Genomic DNA, 25,343 nt, shown 5'->3' on the forward strand with positions numbered 1-25,343 from the left:
AATAGAGGATTCAAGACATCGCAAGGAACATCTTTAACTCATACGAACCTATTACTCAGGTTGTTAGATGTTGTGCAATTACCATATTGCCTTGCGATATGCAAATGTAAGGCACACCAAACTGATGCTTCCGCAATAGCTAAAGGAAACAGTTTTGCGGACATGACGGCAAAAAGTGCTGCACAAAAACAACCTGCCTTAAATGTTACAGATGTCTTGTTGATAGATAGTGATGTACTATGTGATGCACAGACTCATGCACCTAAAACAGAAATACAGAGCTGGATTAAGAGAGGAGCAATACAACAAGGGAAAACTTATTATATGAATGACAAGCCCATCCTACCAAAAAATTTATACAAGACAGCTGCCTTAGTGAGCCATGGACACACCCATGTCTCAACAGGAGGGATGGTACATATTATCCAACAATACTTTTATACTATAAATTTTTCTGATTATGCAAAACAATTTTGTCGAGCGTGCTTAATTTGCTGTAAACACAATGCACAAGGCAACATAAGGCCAAAACGTGGCCAGTTTCCCGCAGCTGAATATCCATTTCAAATTGTACATATGGATTTCATTGAATTATCTTGGTCACAAGGGAAGAAGTACTGTCTAGTCATTATAGACACCTTTTCTAAGTGGGTAGAAATATACCCTGTAAAACACTGTGATGCAATGACCGTTGCAAAATGTTTGGTAGGCCATTATTTCCCTACCTATGGCATACCTCATATTATAAGATCGGACAATGGGACTCATTTTGTGAATCAAACCATGTCCCTTTGCTCACAAGCACTCGGGTTTACGATCAAAAATCATTGCGCTTATCACCCCCAGAGCGCAGGCTTAGTGGAAAGGACCAACGGCACCATTAAAACAAGACTCAGAAAGACAGTGGAAGAGACAAAAAGACCGTGGCCAGAATGTTTGTCTCTAGTAAAATTATGGATGAGAATAACTCCCACTCCTGCAGGATTGACACCATTTGAAATAGTGTATGGTAGACCGTTTCCCTTAGCAACCGAAATGAGTGATATAGGAAAAGCAGACAGAGAAAATACGTTAGCCGATTGGATGCGTAAGCTATTATCATCACAACAAAAACATAACCCCAGTAGTCTGCCAGTAAATTCTGTTTCTGTTCAACAGGATAATCTGCAGCCAGGAGATTGGATCCTGGTCAAGGTCCTGTTGCGAAAGGATTGGAGCACACCCCGGTGGGACGGACCCTATCAAGTCCTGCTCACAACACCAACAGCGGTGAAAATAGCAGAGCGACCTTCCTGGATACATAAGAGTCACTGTAAGCCCATCAAGCCCGTATCAGAGACCTCTGTACCTTCGGAGTAGCAGTGGAAGTCCGCTACAAAGGCGCAGCAATCAATAGGATACTGACGTCTCAACCCGGTGAAGAAAACAGCTGATCTGCACTCCATTTAGAATGGCTCTGATTGGGTGGGGATGTGGTAAGGTAACTCTCGGTGTAATTCTCTTTATGGGAATTGTTGGTCTGCTTCTGCACTCACCAGAGCAGGTGTTTCGCCCACCTAGATGGACACATGATGGTTCCCACCTGAGACCTATCTCCACAAATGAGACCCATCCTTTCCTACAAAATTACTGGTACTGTTATGTTTATGATTCAGCAAAGAAAGACAATTTAACTAATTGTTATGTCTGTACCCACATGCCATCTCATGCCGATGGATTAACTATATATGGGAAACCTATGAATAAGTCACAAGCAAAGTGTGCTGCCTCTTTTGCAGGTGTAGGCTATCAGCATGATAATATAAAAATAAATGACACAGATCCATATACTGCTGGTTTGGATAATGGCGTATGTGCACAGCAGTTTTGGATCGATTTTGCTATAAAAGTGTCAAATATATCCTTACCTTTATCTGTCCACCTGAACATGGACCCTAAAACATTTAATCACTCAATGTGTTATGACCAAATGAACGGCACCCACCATATGGGGAACACCACCAACTGTGCCCAAATACTAGTACACGGAGAAGGTGCCCCGGTAAACATAAGTGGATTTAGTAATGGCACCTACTGGGTGCAAGGAGTAGCTTGGTTATGTGGACCCCGCGCATATTTCGTTTTGCCCTATAACTGGTATGGTGTGTGCGCTCCAATCTTTGTGTCAGACCATACTTTCCTGGTGTCACTGTCGTCTACACCAGCGAACCGCAGGCGCCGGTCCATCATAACTACAGCTTCTCTCCGTCCTCATGACAGTGTCTGGGGTTCAGATGTTCCCCAGGAGTTCAAACATTGGTCTACAGACCAGAAAGTATTAATGTCTCTTTTTCCCTGGGTAGGAACAGCAAAGAATACGTTACGATTAGAAACTATTGATTATCGTTTGGGGCTGTTCATAAATAACTCCATCATAATAAATGAGCAACAGAATGGAGAGATAGATGCTATTAAACAGATGGTCATTCAGAATAGAATGGTTTTAGACATACTTACTGCTGCACAAGGTGGTGTGTGCGTGCTCTTAAATAATACCTGCTGTACATATATTCCCGATAATGTGCACTCACCCAACATGACTACAGCCTTGGACCGTCTGCGAGAACTTCAAAAGATCATGACCTTAGACCCTCATGCTGGCCCCTCATGGTTGAATTGGTTTCTTACTGGGTCCTGGTGGCAGTTACTGCTAAAGTTCTCACTCCCCATTCTTGTTACATTATTATTTGTATGTTGTTGTTTCATTTGTATTATACCCTGCCTCCGTTCCATGATACAACATACTTTTAGTTCTGTTTTTCTGCTATACACTGCAGAAGAACGAATGGATTTACTAACCTTGTCTAGCCCTCTTAATAATGATGATGATGTGATCTGAATGACGGTTGTGCTGAAAGTGTTTTTGCAATTTGTACAATACTGATGCTTCTGATCATACTGTCATGATAAACAGGAGGGACTGTTAGGTTGAAGAAACTGTTATTAATCATTTGTTATCATTTCTGTATAATCAGCAATGAGTGTAAATATGTATATACATTATTTTGTTTTTCTTTACCTTCATACTTTAGATTATATTAGTTTACACGTATCCTGAGCACGTGTTTAAATAGTTGTCCACCTGAGTAAAACCAGAACTTCTTCTTCTCTCACAGTCTTTTCTTTGTTCTTACTCCAAGACCCCTGCCTCCCATTGACTATAAATAAAGGTGCCAAGGGGAACCACCCTTTGTAACACATTCCTTTGTAGCCTAGCATGCAGAGAGTGTGGTTACCCTTGTGCAAGTAAAACTCTAAGTGTGTTGTCTCGTGATTAATGGTGTGTACAGAGTTGGAGTGGAAAGCCTGTCGCTTTCTCCAACATATACTGTATTGTAGTTTGGTCCTGTGTGCAGGGTTGGAGTGGAAAGCCTGACGCTTTCTCCAACACTGAGTAGTTTGGTGAATGTTTGGTGTGGGTCCGGCGCTGCCGATTGGATGGTGGGGCTGCAGTGTGAGTCAGATAAAAAAAAAAAAAAAAACATTAGTAGGATGCAATGGGACCAACTGGCATGTATAGAGAGAGGCGTGTAATGCAAAAGGGCTGTTTTTGGTAGCGTCTCTCGCTTGCGGCCATACCACCCTGAACACGCCCGATCTCATCTGATCTCGGAAGCTAAGCAGGGTAGGGTCTGATTAGTACTTGGATGGGAGACCACCTGGGAATACCAGGTGCTGTAAGCTTTTCTCACTTTTACTTTATACAGGGGGCGCTCCACTTCACGATTAATTTAAATCTAGCACTCCCCTTCCATTTTACTATTTTATATATATATATTTTTTCTCTCTTTCATAAAGGCAGCTTTTAGAAACCGTTTTACTCTAAATACTTCCTGGTAATTCTAGGTGCTGTAAGCTGTTCGTGCCTTTATTCCACCAGGGCGCGATCTTCTCACAAACTTGAAGACTGTCACTCCCCATTCACGTTTTACAACTTATTGTTAATGATAAAGAGACAGCTTTTTACACACAGTTTTAAACAAAGTACTGATATTATTCCTCTTCAACTCACCGGTTTGTTTTCTATGCAAAAACCACTTGACCACAGAAGACTCGATATTATTGGCATAGCAAGGTCTGCTCTTCTCCTCCTTTCAAAACTCGCTAAAAGCTGTATTTAAAAGAGCAGGTTGGCCGGGGTAATTCACACCCTTCAATGCCAGCTTAATGTTTAGGTTAGTGGGAATCACAGAGGAATTAGGGATGGAAACTTCTTTGCTGGTGGTAGAAGCGTTCTGGTGAATTTTTAGAGAGAAGAGGCCGTCAATGTTTGAATGTAGAAAATTGTTCTGGCTGCAGCCTGCAGTATGGACTTGTTGGTGTGTGTAGCTCCCAGTGTTCTGACAGCGTGACGTTTTGGGGAAGCATGTGATTCAGCAGCTACCAGTGGGCTTCGTGCGGCGGAGATTTTGTGGCTGTTAGCGGAGTTGATAACAGAGGGTCGTTAAGAGAAGCCTGCATGCAGTAGGCAAAGGAGTAATGTTTGCCGGCGGGGGACGTGCGGCGATTAACCTGTGCGGTAGTGAAAAGGAGTTAAAAAGAAGGAAGTGTGCGGATGCGGAAAGAATGGAATAATTGTGGTAGGCTGCCGGCTGAGTAGTTTGGTGAATGTTTGGTGTGGGTCCGGCGCTGCCGATTGGATGGTGGGGCTGCAGTGTGAGTCAGATAAAAAAAAAAAAAAAACATTAGTAGGATCCAATGGGACCAACTGGCATGTATAGAGGCGTGTAATGCAAAAGGGATGTTTTTGGTAGCATCTCTTGCTTGCGGCCATACCACCCTGAACACGCCCGATCTCATCTGATCTTGGAAACTAAGCAGTGTAGGGACTGGTTAGTACTTGGATGGGAGACCACCTGGGAATACCAGGTGCTGTAAGCTTTTCTCACTTTTACTTTATACAGGGGGCGCTCCACTTCACGATTAATTTAAATCTAGCACTCCCCTTCCATTTTACTATTTTATATATATATATTTTTTCTCTCTTTCATAAAGGCAGCTTTTAGAAACCGTTTTACTCTAAATACTTCCTGGTAATTCTAGGTGCTGTAAGCTGTTCGTGCCTTTATTCCACCAGGGCGCGATCTTCTCACAAACTTGAAGACTGTCACTCCCCATTCACGTTTTACAACTTATTGTTAATGATAAAGAGACAGCTTTTTACACACAGTTTTAAACAAAGTACTGATATTATTCCTCTTCAACTGACCGCTTTGTTTTCTATGCAAAAACCACTTCGCCACAGAAGACTCGATATTATTGGCATAGCAAGTTCTGCTCTTCTCCTTTCAAAACTTGCTAAAAGCTGTATTTAAAAGAACAGATTGGCCGGGGTAATTCACACCCTTCAATGCCAGCTTAATGTTTAGGTTAGTGGGAATCACAGAGGAATTAGGGATGGAAACTTCTTTGCTGGTGGTAGAAGCGGTCTGGTGAATTTTTAGAGAGAAGAGGCCGTCGATGTTTGAATGTAGAAAATTGTTCTGGCTGCAGCCTGCAGTATGGACTTGTTGGTGTGTGTAGCTCCCAGTGTTCTGACAGCGTGACGTTTTGGGGAAGCATGTGATTCAGCAGCTACCAGTGGGCTTCGTGCGGCGGAGATTTTGTGGCTGTTAGCGGAGTTGATAACAGAGGGTCGTTAAGAGAAGCCTGCATGCAGTAGGCAAAGGAGTAATGTTTGCTGGCGGGGGACGTGCGGCGATTAACCTGTGCGGTAGTGAAAAGGAGTTAAAAAGAAGGAAGTGTGCGGATGCGGAAAGAATGGAATAATTGTGGTAGGCTGCTGGCTGAGTGTTAGGTTGAAGAAACTGTTAGTAATCATTTGTTATCATTTCTGTATAATCAGCAATGAGTGTAAATATGTATATACATTATTTTGTTTTTCTTTACCTTCATACTTTAGATTATATTAGTTTACACGTATCCTGAGCACGTGTTTAAATAGTTGTCCACCTGAGTAAAACCAGAACTTCTTCTTCTCTCACAGTCTTTTCTTTGTTCTCACTCCAAGACCCCTGCCCCCCATTGACTATAAATAAAGGTGCCAAGGGGAACCACCCTTTGTAACACATTGTAGCCTAGCATGCAGAGAGTGTGGTTACCCTTGTGCAAATAAAACTCTAAGTGTGTTGTCTCGTAATTAATGGTGTGTACAGAGTTGGAGTGGAAAGCCTGTCGCTTTCTCCAACATATACTGTATTGTAGTTTGGTCCTGTGTGCAGGGTTGGAGTGGAAAGCCTGACGCTTTCTCCAACATATTATTTGGTCCTTCGAGCCGGATCCGAGGACACCTGACGACATCGCCAGCGCACCGAGAGGAGCGACACCGAAGTCTGTCGACAGCCACTCGGAGACGGGTGCAAGAAAGACCTGTGACGTGAATTCGTCATCAGGCTGGTGGTTAGAACTGCGCTCGACGTCTGGTGATGTCTGACGGACCTCGGTGGCGGAACACAGGCACACAGGACAGGTGAGACAACAAAGGTTATTCAGCTAAATAACCGGGTCAATTGACGTGGGTTAGGCTTAGCCGTAATTAAGCAGAAAAGGGGTTAGGCTTAGCCGTAATTAAGCAGAAAAGGGGTTAGGCTTAGCCGTAATTAAGCGAAATATGAACATGCATGTATTGTGTGAATGACTGGACTAAGACTATTATAGAGGCTTAGAGTTGCTTTGGTCAGTCCATTTCTTATTTTGCCTGGTGGGAAAGAAGTACTGGTGATTGAAGGATCAAGGACGGGTTTCATCCCTGAAAACCGATACCGCTGCACGAACAGCGTGCAGTAGAAGGCCGTATTGGTGTCCTCCCATATATCTCGTACCAGTGAAATTCCACCCAGGACCTGTGTAGTGCGGAGACGGGAAAGAAAAAAAATGGGAAAGAATCAGAGTAAGAGGATTGAACTAGAGGGAGATGAGAAGTTTATGGAAGGATATAAACCAGGTTCAGGACAAATAAGTAATCAGAGGTGGAGAAAAAAACATGGGTTTGAAGGGAAACTCCACACTCCAGATATCTTAAAATTACAAGGAAATTTAAGACTAGAAATGTTACAAACCTTGAAGAAAGGAAAATTGGAGAAAAGGAAAAAAGAATATAAGTATTCAGATAATTGGTTGGAACAAAGTAAGTTAAGAGATGTACGTAGAAAGCAGAAAAAGGATGATAGAAAGGATAAATTAACTGCAGCCGCTCTAGTCACTTTAGATGATGAGACGGTGGCCAAAATAAAACATAGAGAAAATAGACCACCAGCACCGCCACTATTGCCTGCCCCCATGCAACCCGTAGATAGAAGGGAAATAAAACAACCATCAGCTATGGGCACAATACCAAAGAAGCCATCAGCTCTTCCTTCTTCCCCCATTATAACTAGGAGTAGAGATCCTACGTTATACCCTGTGCGCGATCTAGCTACTGCTAAGGTTCGATGGCATCCGCGAAATGAAGGCATTGATATTGATAGTGAAGAGGAAGAAATAGAATTACAATGCCCCCTAGTGGAGGTGGCAAACCCTAATAGAGAGCCAGATGGAGGACCTGAAACAATGTTAGTCTATAGACCATGGACAGCTGAAGATAGAACGGCAGCATTAAAGGGAATACCTCCTGTTGATGAAGGGGTACCAGAATTTTGGACAGCAATATTGGAACTACAGAGCAGTTTCCACCTGAATGGTAGAGAAATGTTCCAATGTTTAAGACAGCTGTTCAATCATAAATGGGGAAGAGTAGCAGGAGACTTTACTGGTCATGGACCAGACAATCAACCACTTGCACATAATTCACAAGCTCTGCAACAGAGTATGCAGCAATTACATGGAAGGATAGAGACAGTGTTTATGAGACGAGCAGATTATGGCAGAATTGCACAATGCAAGCAAAAAGATGGAGAAGAGCCAGAGGATTTTATGGATAGGATGAGAGTGGTGTTTAGAGGGAATTCAGGAATTCCTCATAATGAGGAAAATGGAGGAGTTTATCAGCAACAGTTAAAACGTGCGTTCATCACAGGGCTAAAACCTGAACTGAAGAGATACATAGATAAACATTGGGTACATCAGAATACTGGTTCAGTGCAGCAAGCCCTAGAATATGCCCAACACGCCCATACAGCACAAAAACAGAAATCAGACGCAGTGTTTGCTGCTAATGATACTGTTGCAATAATACATATGAATCCTCCGGGGAGGGGAGGGTTCAGAGGAAGGTCACGAGGCCGAGGAAGGGGGAGAGGTGCTTTTAGGAGCAATCAGCGAAATTTATTACAGCAAGATAACACTTGCTGGACATGCGGAAAACTTGGGCACTTAGCTAGGCAATGTAGAACCAAGTTTATAAACAACCCAAATTCCACAGAGAATCAATGACAATTAGCCTGTGAACTATCAAAAGAGCCAGATAAGCTGCAAAAACAGGATGAGACAGAAGAGATAGATTTGCAAGCAGTTTGCCAACTGCTAGCACTAAAACAACTTGAAGAACTACCAAAACGAAGGCTTATTATAAATGGGAAAATATATGAGTGCCTATGTGATACCGGAGCCTGTAGAACAGTGTTAACCACTAGCCCTCCAAGGGTCACCTTTTCCTCGTCCTCCATAAATATCCGAACTGCAGGAGGCCAAGCCAAAAGTCATCAATTGACAAATCCAGTTAGCATAAAAGATGAGGAAACAGAGTTAGAATGTCACGCCCAAGTGCTAATAAGCCCTTCATGTCCAGTCAATCTGTTAGGAAGGGATCTTATGATACAAATGGGTATTAGTGTGATTGCAACACCCACTGGCATGAAGGCTATAGTAGAAAAGCAAACTTTCGTGATACATGGCATGTCAGCTCCACAGTATTATTGGTCCCTAGATCTGGGGGGGACAGCACAGACACGTGAAATATTGAGAAAAACTAGAGAAAAGCAGTCCCCTAAACAAACCCAGTTCATGCCTGACGATGCCTTACACGTCACTATGTGGTACAAAGGCACCCCAGGACCAGATTATGCCTATGACAAAACGTTTCATGCCCTTCAAGACACTTGTATCACCTTACAACATATATATGTTAACTCCACTACTGGCTTTTCTGCTGCTTCAGTCATCTTATCTAATAAACAACAGGCTGTGTTCAGAGGGGGAACACCACACGTATCTCTATCAAAACCACCTCAGATGCAGTGGAAGGATGTAGAGATGTTCTTACGAGATTCCATGCACAGTTACAATGACTACCAACCCGTACCTGGCTCCTTTTGGAGCTATGACAAAAAACACAATGTGTGGCGGTTTCCTTTGGGATGGAGAGTTCAAACCACTCTCACCACACACTTGCAGGACCCAACCTGACAAATTTTTCCAACCCTGGAGGAGGGATCATGTCCAGATCTAGATCGCCTCCCGGAAGGGTTGTGGTCGTCCTCCCCCACTGATGTAGGACTGGTAAAGGGGTTTCCACCTTACAAAGTAATTGTGAAATCAGAACACCGTCCGGTAGTTAGACAATACCCGTTAAAACCTGAAGCAGAGAAAGGTATAGCCCCTGTAGTGCAGGATATGTTGGCATCAGGAATATTGCGAGAGGCTCCTGAGGCCACTTGCAATACTCCTATCTTCCCCGTCCAGAAGGGACATACAGGGAAATGGCGCATGGTGCAGGATTTAAGACCAGTAAATGAAATAGTACAACATGCTGCACCAGATGTGCCTAATCCACACCTTTTGTTAAATTCCTTGTCCCCTGACAAGAAGTATTTTTCAGTAGTGGATCTGAGTAATGCCTTTTTCTCAGTACCACTACATCCTGATTCACAACACTTATTTGGTTTCACTTATAAAGGACATAAATACACATACACTAGACTCCCTCAAGGGTTTTCAGAAAGTCCACATGTATATATACAATGGCACTACGGTATTCAATGAGTTCCTGTAAAATACCGTCCCATAGTCAAGTGCTATTGTATGTAGATGATATATTAATTGCTTCAGATACAAAACAGCATTGCAAAGAAGCCACACTGTTAGTGTTACAGCATTTGTATGATACAGGACATAAGGCATCAAAACAAAAATTACAGTATTGCAGAGAGGAAGTTATATATCTTGGACATAAACTCTCCCAAAAAGGTCGATCGTTATTAGAAACTAGAAAACAGGCAATACAAGAGGCACCAAAGCCAAAGACTAAACAGCAAATGATGTCCTTCTTAGGACTTTGCAATTATTGCAGGGAATGGTTACCTGATTATGCTGCACTCGTTCAACCTTTACAAACCCTGATTTATGGGAAGGACATGGCACTGAAAGATAAAATTCAGTGGACAAAAGAAGGAGAATTGGCATTCACAAATCTAAAAATAATGTTACAAACTAATGTGACACTTGCTCTGCCAGATTATCAACAACCATTTACCCTATGTGTTGATGCAAATCAAGGGTATATGAAGGCAGTATTAACACAGCCATTCGGCGCAAAAGAGAGGCCATTAGCGTTCTATTCTAAACGATTAGATGCAGTGGCAGCTGGTTTTCCGCAGTGTTTGCAGGCATGTGCAGCTGCTGCAGAAGCAGTGAAATTATCAGCAGAATTAGTGTTGTGTCACCCACTCACTTTGAAGGTGCCACATTCAGTTTCTTTAGTTTTACTGCAGACGCCACTGCCATTCCTCACACATGTTAGACATCTGACCCTAGTCTCACTCCTGCTTTCACAGTCAAACATCACAATACAGCGATGTGGTCCTCTCAACCCTAGCACCCTTCTTCCGACAGCGGAAGATGGAGAGCCACATTCGTGCAAAGCAGTTGTGGAAGAACAAACCAAACCAAGAGCAGATATTTTACAGACCCCAATACCAGATTCAACGGTTGTTTTTGTATATGGATCAGCATCAAAAAATGACATGGGGAAGAACAAGGTCGGATATGCTGTAGTTACATCTACTGAAGTGTTGGAGGCCAATGCACTTCCCCCTGCTTGTTCAGCACAAGTGGCTGAACTCTATGCTGTAATTAGGGCATGCGAGCTCTTCAAAAACAAGCCACTTACAATATACACTGATAGTCAATATGTGTTTGGAGCTGTTCATCACCATGCAAGAGTGTGGAAAAATAGAGGATTCAAGACATCGCAAGGAACATCTTTAACTCATACGAACCTATTACTCAGGTTGTTAGATGTTGTGCAATTACCATATTGCCTTGCGATATGCAAATGTAAGGCACACCAAACTGATGCTTCCGCAATAGCTAAAGGAAACAGTTTTGCGGACATGACGGCAAAAAGTGCTGCACAAAAACAACCTGCCTTAAATGTTACAGATGTCTTGTTGATAGATAGTGATGTACTATGTGATGCACAGACTCATGCACCTAAAACAGAAATACAGAGCTGGATTAAGAGAGGAGCAATACAACAAGGGAAAACTTATTATATGAATGACAAGCCCATCCTACCAAAAAATTTATACAAGACAGCTGCCTTAGTGAGCCATGGACACACCCATGTCTCAACAGGAGGGATGGTACATATTATCCAACAATACTTTTATACTATAAATTTTTCTGATTATGCAAAACAATTTTGTCGAGCGTGCTTAATTTGCTGTAAACACAATGCACAAGGCAACATAAGGCCAAAACGTGGCCAGTTTCCCGCAGCTGAATATCCATTTCAAATTGTACATATGGATTTCATTGAATTATCTTGGTCACAAGGGAAGAAGTACTGTCTAGTCATTATAGACACCTTTTCTAAGTGGGTAGAAATATACCCTGTAAAACACTGTGATGCAATGACCGTTGCAAAATGTTTGGTAGGCCATTATTTCCCTACCTATGGCATACCTCATATTATAAGATCGGACAATGGGACTCATTTTGTGAATCAAACCATGTCCCTTTGCTCACAAGCACTCGGGTTTACGATCAAAAATCATTGCGCTTATCACCCCCAGAGCGCAGGCTTAGTGGAAAGGACCAACGGCACCATTAAAACAAGACTCAGAAAGACAGTGGAAGAGACAAAAAGACCGTGGCCAGAATGTTTGTCTCTAGTAAAATTATGGATGAGAATAACTCCCACTCCTGCAGGATTGACACCATTTGAAATAGTGTATGGTAGACCGTTTCCCTTAGCAACCGAAATGAGTGATATAGGAAAAGCAGACAGAGAAAATACGTTAGCCGATTGGATGCGTAAGCTATTATCATCACAACAAAAACATAACCCCAGTAGTCTGCCAGTAAATTCTGTTTCTGTTCAACAGGATAATCTGCAGCCAGGAGATTGGATCCTGGTCAAGGTCCTGTTGCGAAAGGATTGGAGCACACCCCGGTGGGACGGACCCTATCAAGTCCTGCTCACAACACCAACAGCGGTGAAAATAGCAGAGCGACCTTCCTGGATACATAAGAGTCACTGTAAGCCCATCAAGCCCGTATCAGAGACCTCTGTACCTTCGGAGTAGCAGTGGAAGTCCGCTACAAAGGCGCAGCAATCAATAGGATACTGACGTCTCAACCCGGTGAAGAAAACAGCTGATCTGCACTCCATTTAGAATGGCTCTGATTGGGTGGGGATGTGGTAAGGTAACTCTCGGTGTAATTCTCTTTATGGGAATTGTTGGTCTGCTTCTGCACTCACCAGAGCAGGTGTTTCGCCCACCTAGATGGACACATGATGGTTCCCACCTGAGACCTATCTCCACAAATGAGACCCATCCTTTCCTACAAAATTACTGGTACTGTTATGTTTATGATTCAGCAAAGAAAGACAATTTAACTAATTGTTATGTCTGTACCCACATGCCATCTCATGCCGATGGATTAACTATATATGGGAAACCTATGAATAAGTCACAAGCAAAGTGTGCTGCCTCTTTTGCAGGTGTAGGCTATCAGCATGATAATATAAAAATAAATGACACAGATCCATATACTGCTGGTTTGGATAATGGCGTATGTGCACAGCAGTTTTGGATCGATTTTGCTATAAAAGTGTCAAATATATCCTTACCTTTATCTGTCCACCTGAACATGGACCCTAAAACATTTAATCACTCAATGTGTTATGACCAAATGAACGGCACCCACCATATGGGGAACACCACCAACTGTGCCCAAATACTAGTACACGGAGAAGGTGCCCCGGTAAACATAAGTGGATTTAGTAATGGCACCTACTGGGTGCAAGGAGTAGCTTGGTTATGTGGACCCCGCGCATATTTCGTTTTGCCCTATAACTGGTATGGTGTGTGCGCTCCAATCTTTGTGTCAGACCATACTTTCCTGGTGTCACTGTCGTCTACACCAGCGAACCGCAGGCGCCGGTCCATCATAACTACAGCTTCTCTCCGTCCTCATGACAGTGTCTGGGGTTCAGATGTTCCCCAGGAGTTCAAACATTGGTCTACAGACCAGAAAGTATTAATGTCTCTTTTTCCCTGGGTAGGAACAGCAAAGAATACGTTACGATTAGAAACTATTGATTATCGTTTGGGGCTGTTCATAAATAACTCCATCATAATAAATGAGCAACAGAATGGAGAGATAGATGCTATTAAACAGATGGTCATTCAGAATAGAATGGTTTTAGACATACTTACTGCTGCACAAGGTGGTGTGTGCGTGCTCTTAAATAATACCTGCTGTACATATATTCCCGATAATGTGCACTCACCCAACATGACTACAGCCTTGGACCGTCTGCGAGAACTTCAAAAGATCATGACCTTAGACCCTCATGCTGGCCCCTCATGGTTGAATTGGTTTCTTACTGGGTCCTGGTGGCAGTTACTGCTAAAGTTCTCACTCCCCATTCTTGTTACATTATTATTTGTATGTTGTTGTTTCATTTGTATTATACCCTGCCTCCGTTCCATGATACAACATACTTTTAGTTCTGTTTTTCTGCTATACACTGCAGAAGAACGAATGGATTTACTAACCTTGTCTAGCCCTCTTAATAATGATGATGATGTGATCTGAATGACGGTTGTGCTGAAAGTGTTTTTGCAATTTGTACAATACTGATGCTTCTGATCATACTGTCATGATAAACAGGAGGGACTGTTAGGTTGAAGAAACTGTTATTAATCATTTGTTATCATTTCTGTATAATCAGCAATGAGTGTAAATATGTATATACATTATTTTGTTTTTCTTTACCTTCATACTTTAGATTATATTAGTTTACACGTATCCTGAGCACGTGTTTAAATAGTTGTCCACCTGAGTAAAACCAGAACTTCTTCTTCTCTCACAGTCTTTTCTTTGTTCTCACTCCAAGACCCCTGCCTCCCATTGACTATAAATAAAGGTGCCAAGGGGAACCACCCTTTGTAACACATTCCTTTGTAGCCTAGCATGCAGAGAGTGTGGTTACCCTTGTGCAAGTAAAACTCTAAGTGTGTTGTCTCGTGATTAATGGTGTGTACAGAGTTGGAGTGGAAAGCCTGTCGCTTTCTCCAACATATACTGTATTGTAGTTTGGTCCTGTGTGCAGGGTTGGAGTGGAAAGCCTGACGCTTTCTCCAACACTGAGTAGTTTGGTGAATGTTTGGTGTGGGTCCGGCGCTGCCGATTGGATGGTGGGGCTGCAGTGTGAGTCAGATAAAAAAAAAAAAAAAAACATTAGTAGGATGCAATGGGACCAACTGGCATGTATAGAGAGAGGCGTGTAATGCAAAAGGGCTGTTTTTGGTAGCGTCTCTCACTTGCGGCCATACCACCCTGAACACGCCCGATCTCATCTGATCTCGGAAGCTAAGCAGGGTAGGGTCTGATTAGTACTTGGATGGGAGACCACCTGGGAATACCAGGTGCTGTAAGCTTTTCTCACTTTTACTTTATACAGGGGGCGCTCCACTTCACGATTAATTTAAATCTAGCACTCCCCTTCCATTTTACTATTTTATATATATATATTTTTTCTCTCTTTCATAAAGGCAGCTTTTAGAAACCGTTTTACTCTAAATACTTCCTGGTAATTCTAGGTGCTGTAAGCTGTTCGTGCCTTTATTCCACCAGGGCGCGATCTTCTCACAAACTTGAAGACTGTCACTCCCCATTCACGTTTTACAACTTATTGTTAATGATAAAGAGACAGCTTTTTACACACAGTTTTAAACAAAGTACTGATATAATTCCTCTTCAACTCACCGGTTTGTTTTCTATGCAAAAACCACTTGACCACAGAAGACTCGATATTATTGGCATAGCAAGGTCTGCTCTTCTCCTCCTTTCAAAACTCGCTAAAAGCTGTATTTAAAAGAGCAGGTTGGCCGGGGTAATTCACACCCTTAAATGCCAGATTAATGTTTAGGTTAGTGGGAATCACAGAGGAATTAGGGATGGAAACTTCTTTGCTGGTGGTAGAAGCGGTCTGGTGAATTTTTAGAGAGAAGAGGCCGTCGATGTTTGAATGTAGAAAATTGTTCTGGCTGCAGCCTGCAGTATGGACTTGTTGGTGTGTGTAGCTCCCAGTGTTCTGACAGCGCAACGTTTTGGGGAAGCATGTGATTCAGCAGCTACCAGTGGGCTTCGTGCAGCGGAGATTTTGTGGCTGTTAGCGGAGTTGATAACAGAGGGTCGTTAAGAGAAGCCTGCATGCAGTAGGCAAAGGAGTAATGTTTGCTGGCGGTGGACGTGCGGCGATTAACCTGTGCGGTAGTGAAAAGGAGTTAAAGAGAAGGAAGTGTGCGGATGCGGAAAGAATGGAATAATTGTGGTAGGCTGCCGGCTGAGTAGTTTGGTGAATGTTTGGTGTGGGTCCGGCGCTGCCGATTGGATGGTGGGGCTGCAGTGTGAGTCAGATAAAAAAAAAAAAAAAACATTAGTAGGATACAATGGGACCAACTGGCATGTATAGAGGCGTGTAATGCAAAAGGGCTGTTTTTGGTAGCGTCTCTCGCTTATGGCCGTACCACCCTGAACACGCCCGATCTAGTCTAATCTTGGAAGCTAAGCAGGGTAGGGTCTGGTTAGTACTTGGATGGGTGACCACCTGGGAATACCAGGTGCTGTAAGCTTTTCTCACTTTTACTTTATACAGGGGGCGCTCCACTTCACGATTAATTTAAATCTATCACTCCCCTTCCATTTTACTATTTTATATATATATATATATTTTTCTCTCATTCATAAAGGCAGCTGTTACACACCGTTTTACTTTAAATACTTCCTGGTAATTCTAGGTGCTGTAAGCTGTTCGTGCCTTTATTCCACCAGGGCGCGATCTTCTCACAAACTTGAAGACTGTCACTCCCCATTCACGTTTTACAACTTATTGTTAATGATAAAGAGACAGCTTTTTACACACAGTTTTAAACAAAGTACTGATATTATTCCTCTTCAACTCACCGCTTTGTTTTCTATGCAAAAACCACTTCGCCACAGAAGACTCGATATTATTGGCATAGCAAGTTCTGCTCTTCTCCTTTCAAAACTTGCTAAAAGCTGTATTTAAAAGAACAGATTGGCCGGGGTAATTCACACCCTTCAATGCCAGCTTAATGTTTAGGTTAGTGGGAATCACAGAGGAATTAGGGATGGAAACTTCTTTGCTGGTGGTAGAAGCGGTCTGGTGAATTTTTAGAGAGAAGAGGCCGTCGATGTTTGAATGTAGAAAATTGTTCTGGCTGCAGCCTGCAGTATGGACTTGTTGGTGTGTGTAGCTCCCAGTGTTCTGACAGCGCGACGTTTTGGGGAAGCATGTGATTCAGCAGCTACCAGTGGGCTTCGTGCGGCGGAGATTTTGTGGCTGTTAGCGGAGTTGATAACAGAGGGTCGTTAAGAGAAGCCTGCATGCAGTAGGCAAAGGAGTAATGTTTGCCGGCGGGGGACGTGTGGCGATTAACCTGTGCGGTAGTGAAAAGGAGTTAAAAGGAAGGAAGTGTGCGGATGCGGAAAGAATGGAACAATTGTGGTAGGCTGCCGGCTGAGTAGTTTGGTGAATGTTTGGTGTGGGTCCGGCGCTGCCGATTGGATGGTGATGCTGCAGTGTGAGTCAGATAAAAAAAAAAAAAAAAACCAGGAGTAGGATCCAATGGGACTAACTGGCATGTATAGACGCGTGTAATGCAAAAGGGCTGTTTTTGGTCGCGTCTCTCGCTTATGGCCATACCACCCTGAACACGCCCGATCTCATCCGATCTCGGAAGCCAAGCAGGGTAGGGTCTGGTTAGTACTTGGATGGGAGACCTCCTGGGAATACCAGGTGCTGTAAGCTTTTCTCACTTTTACTTTATACAGGGGGCGCTCCACTTCACGATTAATTTAAATCTATCACTCCCCTTCCATTTTACTATTTTATATATATATATATATATATTTTTCTCTCATTCATAAAGGCAGCTGTTACACACCGTTTTACTTTAAATACTTCCTGGTAATTCTAGGTGCTGTAAGCTGTTCGTGCCTTTATTCCACCAGGGCGCGATCTTCTCACAAACTTGAAGACTGTCACTCCCCATTCACGTTTTACAACTTATTGTTAATGATAAAGAGACAGCTTTTTACACACAGTTTTAAACAAAGTACTGATATTATTCCTCTTCAACTGACAGCTTTGTTTTCTATGCAAAAACCACTTCGCCACAGAAGACTCGATATTATTGGCATAGCAAGTTCTGCTCTTCTCCTTTCAAAACTTGCTAAAAGCTGTATTTAAAAGAACAGATTGGCCGGGGTAATTCACACCCTTCAATGCCAGCTTAATGTTTAGGTTAGTGGGAATCACAGAGGAATTAGGGATGGAAACTTCTTTGCTGGTGGTAGAAGCGGTCTGGTGAATTTTTAGAGAGAAGAGGCCGTCGATGTTTGAATGTAGAAAATTGTTCTGGCTGCAGCCTGCAGTATGGACTTGTTGGTGTGTGTAGCTCCCAGTGTTCTGACAGCGCGACGTTTTGGGGAAGCATGTGATTCAGCAGCTACCAGTGGGCTTCGTGCGGCGGAGATTTTGTGGCTGTTAGCGGAGTTGATAACAGAGGGTCGTTAAGAGAAGCCTGCATGCAGTAGGCAAAGGAGTAATGTTTGCCGGCGGGGGACGTGTGGCGATTAACCTGTGCGGTAGTGAAAAGGAGTTAAAAAGAAGGAAGTGTGCGGATGCGGAAAGAATGGAATAATTGTGGTAGGCTGCTGGCTGAGTGTTAGGTTGAAGAAACTGTTAGTAATCATTTGTTATCATTTCTGTATAATCAGCAATGAGTGTAAATATGTATATACATTATTTTGTTTTTCTTTACCTTCATACTTTAGATTATATTAGTTTACACGTATCCTGAGCACGTGTTTAAATAGTTGTCCACCTGAGTAAAACCAGAACTTCTTCTTCTCTCACAGTCTTTTCTTTGTTCTCACTCCAAGACCCCTGCCCCCCATTGACTATAAATAAAGGTGCCAAGGGGAACCACCCTTTGTAACACATTGTAGCCTAGCATGCAGAGAGTGTGGTTACCCTTGTGCAAATAAAACTCTAAGTGTGTTGTCTCGTAATTAATGGTGTGTACAGAGTTGGAGTGGAAAGCCTGTCGCTTTCTCCAACATATACTGTATTGTAGTTTGGTCCTGTGTGCAGGGTTGGAGTGGAAAGCCTGACGCTTTCTCCAACATATTATTTGGTCCTTCGAGCCGGATCCGAGGACACCTGACGACATCGCCAGCGCACCGAGAGGAGCGACACCGAAGTCTGTCGACAGCCACTCGGAGACGGGTGCAAGAAAGACCTGTGACGTGAATTCGTCATCAGGCTGGTGGTTAGAACTGCGCTCGACGTCTGGTGATGTCTGACGGACCTCGGTGGCGGAACACAGGCACACAGGACAGGTGAGACAACAAAGGTTATTCAGCTAAATAACCGGGTCAATTGACGTGGGTTAGGCTTAGCCGTAATTAAGCAGAAAAGGGGTTAGGCTTAGCCGTAATTAAGCAGAAAAGGGGTTAGGCTTAGCCGTAATTAAGCGAAATATGAACATGCATGTATTGTGTGAATGACTGGACTAAGACTATTATAGAGGCTTAGAGTTGCTTTGGTCAGTCCATTTCTTATTTTGCCTGGTGGGAAAGAAGTACTGGTGATTGAAGGATCAAGGACGGGTTTCATCCCTGAAAACCGATACCGCTGCACGAACAGCGTGCAGTAGAAGGCCGTATTGGTGTCCTCCCATATATCTCGTACCAGTGAAATTCCACCCAGGACCTGTGTAGTGCGGAGACGGGAAAGAAAAAAAATGGGAAAGAATCAGAGTAAGAGGATTGAACTAGAGGGAGATGAGAAGTTTATGGAAGGATATAAACCAGGTTCAGGACAAATAAGTAATCAGAGGTGGAGAAAAAAACATGGGTTTGAAGGGAAACTCCACACTCCAGATATCTTAAAATTACAAGGAAATTTAAGACTAGAAATGTTACAAACCTTGAAAAAAGGAAAATTGGAGAAAAGGAAAAAAGAATATAAGTATTCAGATAATTGGTTGGAACAAAGTAAGTTAAGAGATGTACGTAGAAAGCAGAAAAAGGATGATAGAAAGGATAAATTAACTGCAGCCGCTCTAGTCACTTTAGATGATGAGACGGTGGCCAAAATAAAACATAGAGAAAATAGACCACCAGCACCGCCACTATTGCCTGCCCCCATGCAACCCGTAGATAGAAGGGAAATAAAACAACCATCAGCTATGGGCACAATACCAAAGAAGCCATCAGCTCTTCCTTCTTCCCCCATTATAACTAGGAGTAGAGATCCTACGTTATACCCTGTGCGCGATCTAGCTACTGCTAAGGTTCGATGGCATCCGCGAAATGAAGGCATTGATATTGATAGTGAAGAGGAAGAAATAGAATTACAATGCCCCCTAGTGGAGGTGGCAAACCCTAATAGAGAGCCAGATGGAGGACCTGAAACAATGTTAGTCTATAGACCATGGACAGCTGAAGATAGAACGGCAGCATTAAAGGGAATACCTCCTGTTGATGAAGGGGTACCAGAATTTTGGACAGCAATATTGGAACTACAGAGCAGTTTCCACCTGAATGGTAGAGAAATGTTCCAATGTTTAAGACAGCTGTTCAATCATAAATGGGGAAGAGTAGCAGGAGACTTTACTGGTCATGGACCAGACAATCAACCACTTGCACATAATTCACAAGCTCTGCAACAGAGTATGCAGCAATTACATGGAAGGATAGAGACAGTGTTTATGAGACGAGCAGATTATGGCAGAATTGCACAATGCAAGCAAAAAGATGGAGAAGAGCCAGAGGATTTTATGGATAGGATGAGAGTGGTGTTTAGAGGGAATTCAGGAATTCCTCATAATGAGGAAAATGGAGGAGTTTATCAGCAACAGTTAAAACGTGCGTTCATCACAGGGCTAAAACCTGAACTGAAGAGATACATAGATAAACATTGGGTACATCAGAATACTGGTTCAGTGCAGCAAGCCCTAGAATATGCCCAACACGCCCATACAGCACAAAAACAGAAATCAGACGCAGTGTTTGCTGCTAATGATACTGTTGCAATAATACATATGAATCCTCCGGGGAGGGGAGGGTTCAGAGGAAGGTCACGAGGCCGAGGAAGGGGGAGAGGTGCTTTTAGGAGCAATCAGCGAAATTTATTACAGCAAGATAACACTTGCTGGACATGCGGAAAACTTGGGCACTTAGCTAGGCAATGTAGAACCAAGTTTATAAACAACCCAAATTCCACAGAGAATCAATGACAATTAGCCTGTGAACTATCAAAAGAGCCAGATAAGCTGCAAAAACAGGATGAGACAGAAGAGATAGATTTGCAAGCAGTTTGCCAACTGCTAGCACTAAAACAACTTGAAGAACTACCAAAACGAAGGCTTATTATAAATGGGAAAATATATGAGTGCCTATGTGATACCGGAGCCTGTAGAACAGTGTTAACCACTAGCCCTCCAAGGGTCACCTTTTCCTCGTCCTCCATAAATATCCGAACTGCAGGAGGCCAAGCCAAAAGTCATCAATTGACAAATCCAGTTAGCATAAAAGATGAGGAAACAGAGTTAGAATGTCACGCCCAAGTGCTAATAAGCCCTTCATGTCCAGTCAATCTGTTAGGAAGGGATCTTATGATACAAATGGGTATTAGTGTGATTGCAACACCCACTGGCATGAAGGCTATAGTAGAAAAGCAAACTTTCGTGATACATGGCATGTCAGCTCCACAGTATTATTGGTCCCTAGATCTGGGGGGGACAGCACAGACACGTGAAATATTGAGAAAAACTAGAGAAAAGCAGTCCCCTAAACAAACCCAGTTCATGCCTGACGATGCCTTACACGTCACTATGTGGTACAAAGGCACCCCAGGACCAGATTATGCCTATGACAAAACGTTTCATGCCCTTCAAGACACTTGTATCACCTTACAACATATATATGTTAACTCCACTACTGGCTTTTCTGCTGCTTCAGTCATCTTATCTAATAAACAACAGGCTGTGTTCAGAGGGGGAACACCACACGTATCTCTATCAAAACCACCTCAGATGCAGTGGAAGGATGTAGAGATGTTCTTACGAGATTCCATGCACAGTTACAATGACTACCAACCCGTACCTGGCTCCTTTTGGAGCTATGACAAAAAACACAATGTGTGGCGGTTTCCTTTGGGATGGAGAGTTCAAACCACTCTCACCACACACTTGCAGGACCCAACCTGACAAATTTTTCCAACCCTGGAGGAGGGATCATGTCCAGATCTAGATCGCCTCCCGGAAGGGTTGTGGTCGTCCTCCCCCACTGATGTAGGACTGGTAAAGGGGTTTCCACCTTACAAAGTAATTGTGAAATCAGAACACCGTCCGGTAGTTAGACAATACCCGTTAAAACCTGAAGCAGAGAAAGGTATAGCCCCTGTAGTGCAGGATATGTTGGCATCAGGAATATTGCGAGAGGCTCCTGAGGCCACTTGCAATACTCCTATCTTCCCCGTCCAGAAGGGACATACAGGGAAATGGCGCATGGTGCAGGATTTAAGACCAGTAAATGAAATAGTACAACATGCTGCACCAGATGTGCCTAATCCACACCTTTTGTTAAATTCCTTGTCCCCTGACAAGAAGTATTTTTCAGTAGTGGATCTGAGTAATGCCTTTTTCTCAGTACCACTACATCCTGATTCACAACACTTATTTGGTTTCACTTATAAAGGACATAAATACACATACACTAGACTCCCTCAAGGGTTTTCAGAAAGTCCACATGTATATATACAATGGCACTACGGTATTCAATGAGTTCCTGTAAAATACCGTCCCATAGTCAAGTGCTATTGTATGTAGATGATATATTAATTGCTTCAGATACAAAACAGCATTGCAAAGAAGCCACACTGTTAGTGTTACAGCATTTGTATGATACAGGACATAAGGCATCAAAACAAAAATTACAGTATTGCAGAGAGGAAGTTATATATCTTGGACATAAACTCTCCCAAAAAGGTCGATCGTTATTAGAAACTAGAAAACAGGCAATACAAGAGGCACCAAAGCCAAAGACTAAACAGCAAATGATGTCCTTCTTAGGACTTTGCAATTATTGCAGGGAATGGTTACCTGATTATGCTGCACTCGTTCAACCTTTACAAACCCTGATTTATGGGAAGGACATGGCACTGAAAGATAAAATTCAGTGGACAAAAGAAGGAGAATTGGCATTCACAAATCTAAAAATAATGTTACAAACTAATGTGACACTTGCTCTGCCAGATTATCAACAACCATTTACCCTATGTGTTGATGCAAATCAAGGGTATATGAAGGCAGTATTAACACAGCCATTCGGCGCAAAAGAGAGGCCATTAGCGTTCTATTCTAAACGATTAGATGCAGTGGCAGCTGGTTTTCCGCAGTGTTTGCAGGCATGTGCAGCTGCTGCAGAAGCAGTGAAATTATCAGCAGAATTAGTGTTGTGTCACCCACTCACTTTGAAGGTGCCACATTCAGTTTCTTTAGTTTTACTGCAGACGCCACTGCCATTCCTCACACATGTTAGACATCTGACCCTAGTCTCACTCCTGCTTTCACAGTCAAACATCACAATACAGCGATGTGGTCCTCTCAACCCTAGCACCCTTCTTCCGACAGCGGAAGATGGAGAGCCACATTCGTGCAAAGCAGTTGTGGAAGAACAAACCAAACCAAGAGCAGATATTTTACAGACCCCAATACCAGATTCAACGGTTGTTTTTGTAGATGGATCAGCATCAAAAAATGACATGGGGAAGAACAAGGTCGGATATGCTGTAGTTACATCTACTGAAGTGTTGGAGGCCAATGCACTTCCCCCTGCTTGTTCAGCACAAGTGGCTGAACTCTATGCTGTAATTAGGGCATGCGAGCTCTTCAAAAACAAGCCACTTACAATATACACTGATAGTCAATATGTGTTTGGAGCTGTTCATCACCATGCAAGAGTGTGGAAAAATAGAGGATTCAAGACATCGCAAGGAACATCTTTAACTCATACGAACCTATTACTCAGGTTGTTAGATGTTGTGCAATTACCATATTGCCTTGCGATATGCAAATGTAAGGCACACCAAACTGATGCTTCCGCAATAGCTAAAGGAAACAGTTTTGCGGACATGACGGCAAAAAGTGCTGCACAAAAACAACCTGCCTTAAATGTTACAGATGTCTTGTTGATAGATAGTGATGTACTATGTGATGCACAGACTCATGCACCTAAAACAGAAATACAGAGCTGGATTAAGAGAGGAGCAATACAACAAGGGAAAACTTATTATATGAATGACAAGCCCATCCTACCAAAAAATTTATACAAGACAGCTGCCTTAGTGAGCCATGGACACACCCATGTCTCAACAGGAGGGATGGTACATATTATCCAACAATACTTTTATACTATAAATTTTTCTGATTATGCAAAACAATTTTGTCGAGCGTGCTTAATTTGCTGTAAACACAATGCACAAGGCAACATAAGGCCAAAACGTGGCCAGTTTCCCGCAGCTGAATATCCATTTCAAATTGTACATATGGATTTCATTGAATTATCTTGGTCACAAGGGAAGAAGTACTGTCTAGTCATTATAGACACCTTTTCTAAGTGGGTAGAAATATACCCTGTAAAACACTGTGATGCAATGACCGTTGCAAAATGTTTGGTAGGCCATTATTTCCCTACCTATGGCATACCTCATATTATAAGATCGGACAATGGGACTCATTTTGTGAATCAAACCATGTCCCTTTGCTCACAAGCACTCGGGTTTACGATCAAAAATCATTGCGCTTATCACCCCCAGAGCGCAGGCTTAGTGGAAAGGACCAACGGCACCATTAAAACAAGACTCAGAAAGACAGTGGAAGAGACAAAAAGACCGTGGCCAGAATGTTTGTCTCTAGTAAAATTATGGATGAGAATAACTCCCACTCCTGCAGGATTGACACCATTTGAAATAGTGTATGGTAGACCGTTTCCCTTAGCAACCGAAATGAGTGATATAGGAAAAGCAGACAGAGAAAATACGTTAGCCGATTGGATGCGTAAGCTATTATCATCACAACAAAAACATAACCCCAGTAGTCTGCCAGTAAATTCTGTTTCTGTTCAACAGGATAATCTGCAGCCAGGAGATTGGATCCTGGTCAAGGTCCTGTTGCGAAAGGATTGGAGCACACCCCGGTGGGACGGACCCTATCAAGTCCTGCTCACAACACCAACAGCGGTGAAAATAGCAGAGCGACCTTCCTGGATACATAAGAGTCACTGTAAGCCCATCAAGCCCGTATCAGAGACCTCTGTACCTTCGGAGTAGCAGTGGAAGTCCGCTACAAAGGCGCAGCAATCAATAGGATACTGACGTCTCAACCCGGTGAAGAAAACAGCTGATCTGCACTCCATTTAGAATGGCTCTGATTGGGTGGGGATGTGGTAAGGTAACTCTCGGTGTAATTCTCTTTATGGGAATTGTTGGTCTGCTTCTGCACTCACCAGAGCAGGTGTTTCGCCCACCTAGATGGACACATGATGGTTCCCACCTGAGACCTATCTCCACAAATGAGACCCATCCTTTCCTACAAAATTACTGGTACTGTTATGTTTATGATTCAGCAAAGAAAGACAATTTAACTAATTGTTATGTCTGTACCCACATGCCATCTCATGCCGATGGATTAACTATATATGGGAAACCTATGAATAAGTCACAAGCAAAGTGTGCTGCCTCTTTTGCAGGTGTAGGCTATCAGCATGATAATATAAAAATAAATGACACAGATCCATATACTGCTGGTTTGGATAATGGC

At 42.9% G+C, this 25,343-nt stretch overlaps 5 non-coding genes across 5 annotated transcripts; all 5 read left to right on the forward strand.

The window, feature by feature from the left end:
• The first annotated feature begins 3,604 nt into the window (after positions 1-3,604).
• On the forward strand, positions 3,605-3,723 carry LOC125732339 (5S ribosomal RNA). Its single transcript, XR_007391721.1, has one exon. It is a non-coding gene; the product is annotated as a 5S ribosomal RNA (ribosomal RNA).
• A 1,078-nt stretch (positions 3,724-4,801) lies between these two features.
• Positions 4,802-4,920, forward strand: LOC125731052 (5S ribosomal RNA). Its single transcript, XR_007391341.1, has one exon. It is a non-coding gene; the product is annotated as a 5S ribosomal RNA (ribosomal RNA).
• Positions 4,921-14,748: 9,828 nt separating this feature from the next.
• Positions 14,749-14,867, forward strand: LOC125733864 (5S ribosomal RNA). The gene has a single exon (XR_007393198.1). It is a non-coding gene; the product is annotated as a 5S ribosomal RNA (ribosomal RNA).
• A 1,078-nt stretch (positions 14,868-15,945) lies between these two features.
• On the forward strand, positions 15,946-16,064 carry LOC125731263 (5S ribosomal RNA). The gene has a single exon (XR_007391549.1). It is a non-coding gene; the product is annotated as a 5S ribosomal RNA (ribosomal RNA).
• A 1,080-nt stretch (positions 16,065-17,144) lies between these two features.
• LOC125732567 (5S ribosomal RNA) lies at positions 17,145-17,263 on the forward strand. Its single transcript, XR_007391943.1, has one exon. It is a non-coding gene; the product is annotated as a 5S ribosomal RNA (ribosomal RNA).
• The last annotated feature ends 8,080 nt before the right edge of the window (positions 17,264-25,343 follow it).

This window comes from Brienomyrus brachyistius, chromosome 2 (assembly GCF_023856365.1).
Source record: "Brienomyrus brachyistius isolate T26 chromosome 2, BBRACH_0.4, whole genome shotgun sequence".
Lineage (NCBI taxonomy): Eukaryota > Metazoa > Chordata > Actinopteri > Osteoglossiformes > Mormyridae > Brienomyrus > Brienomyrus brachyistius.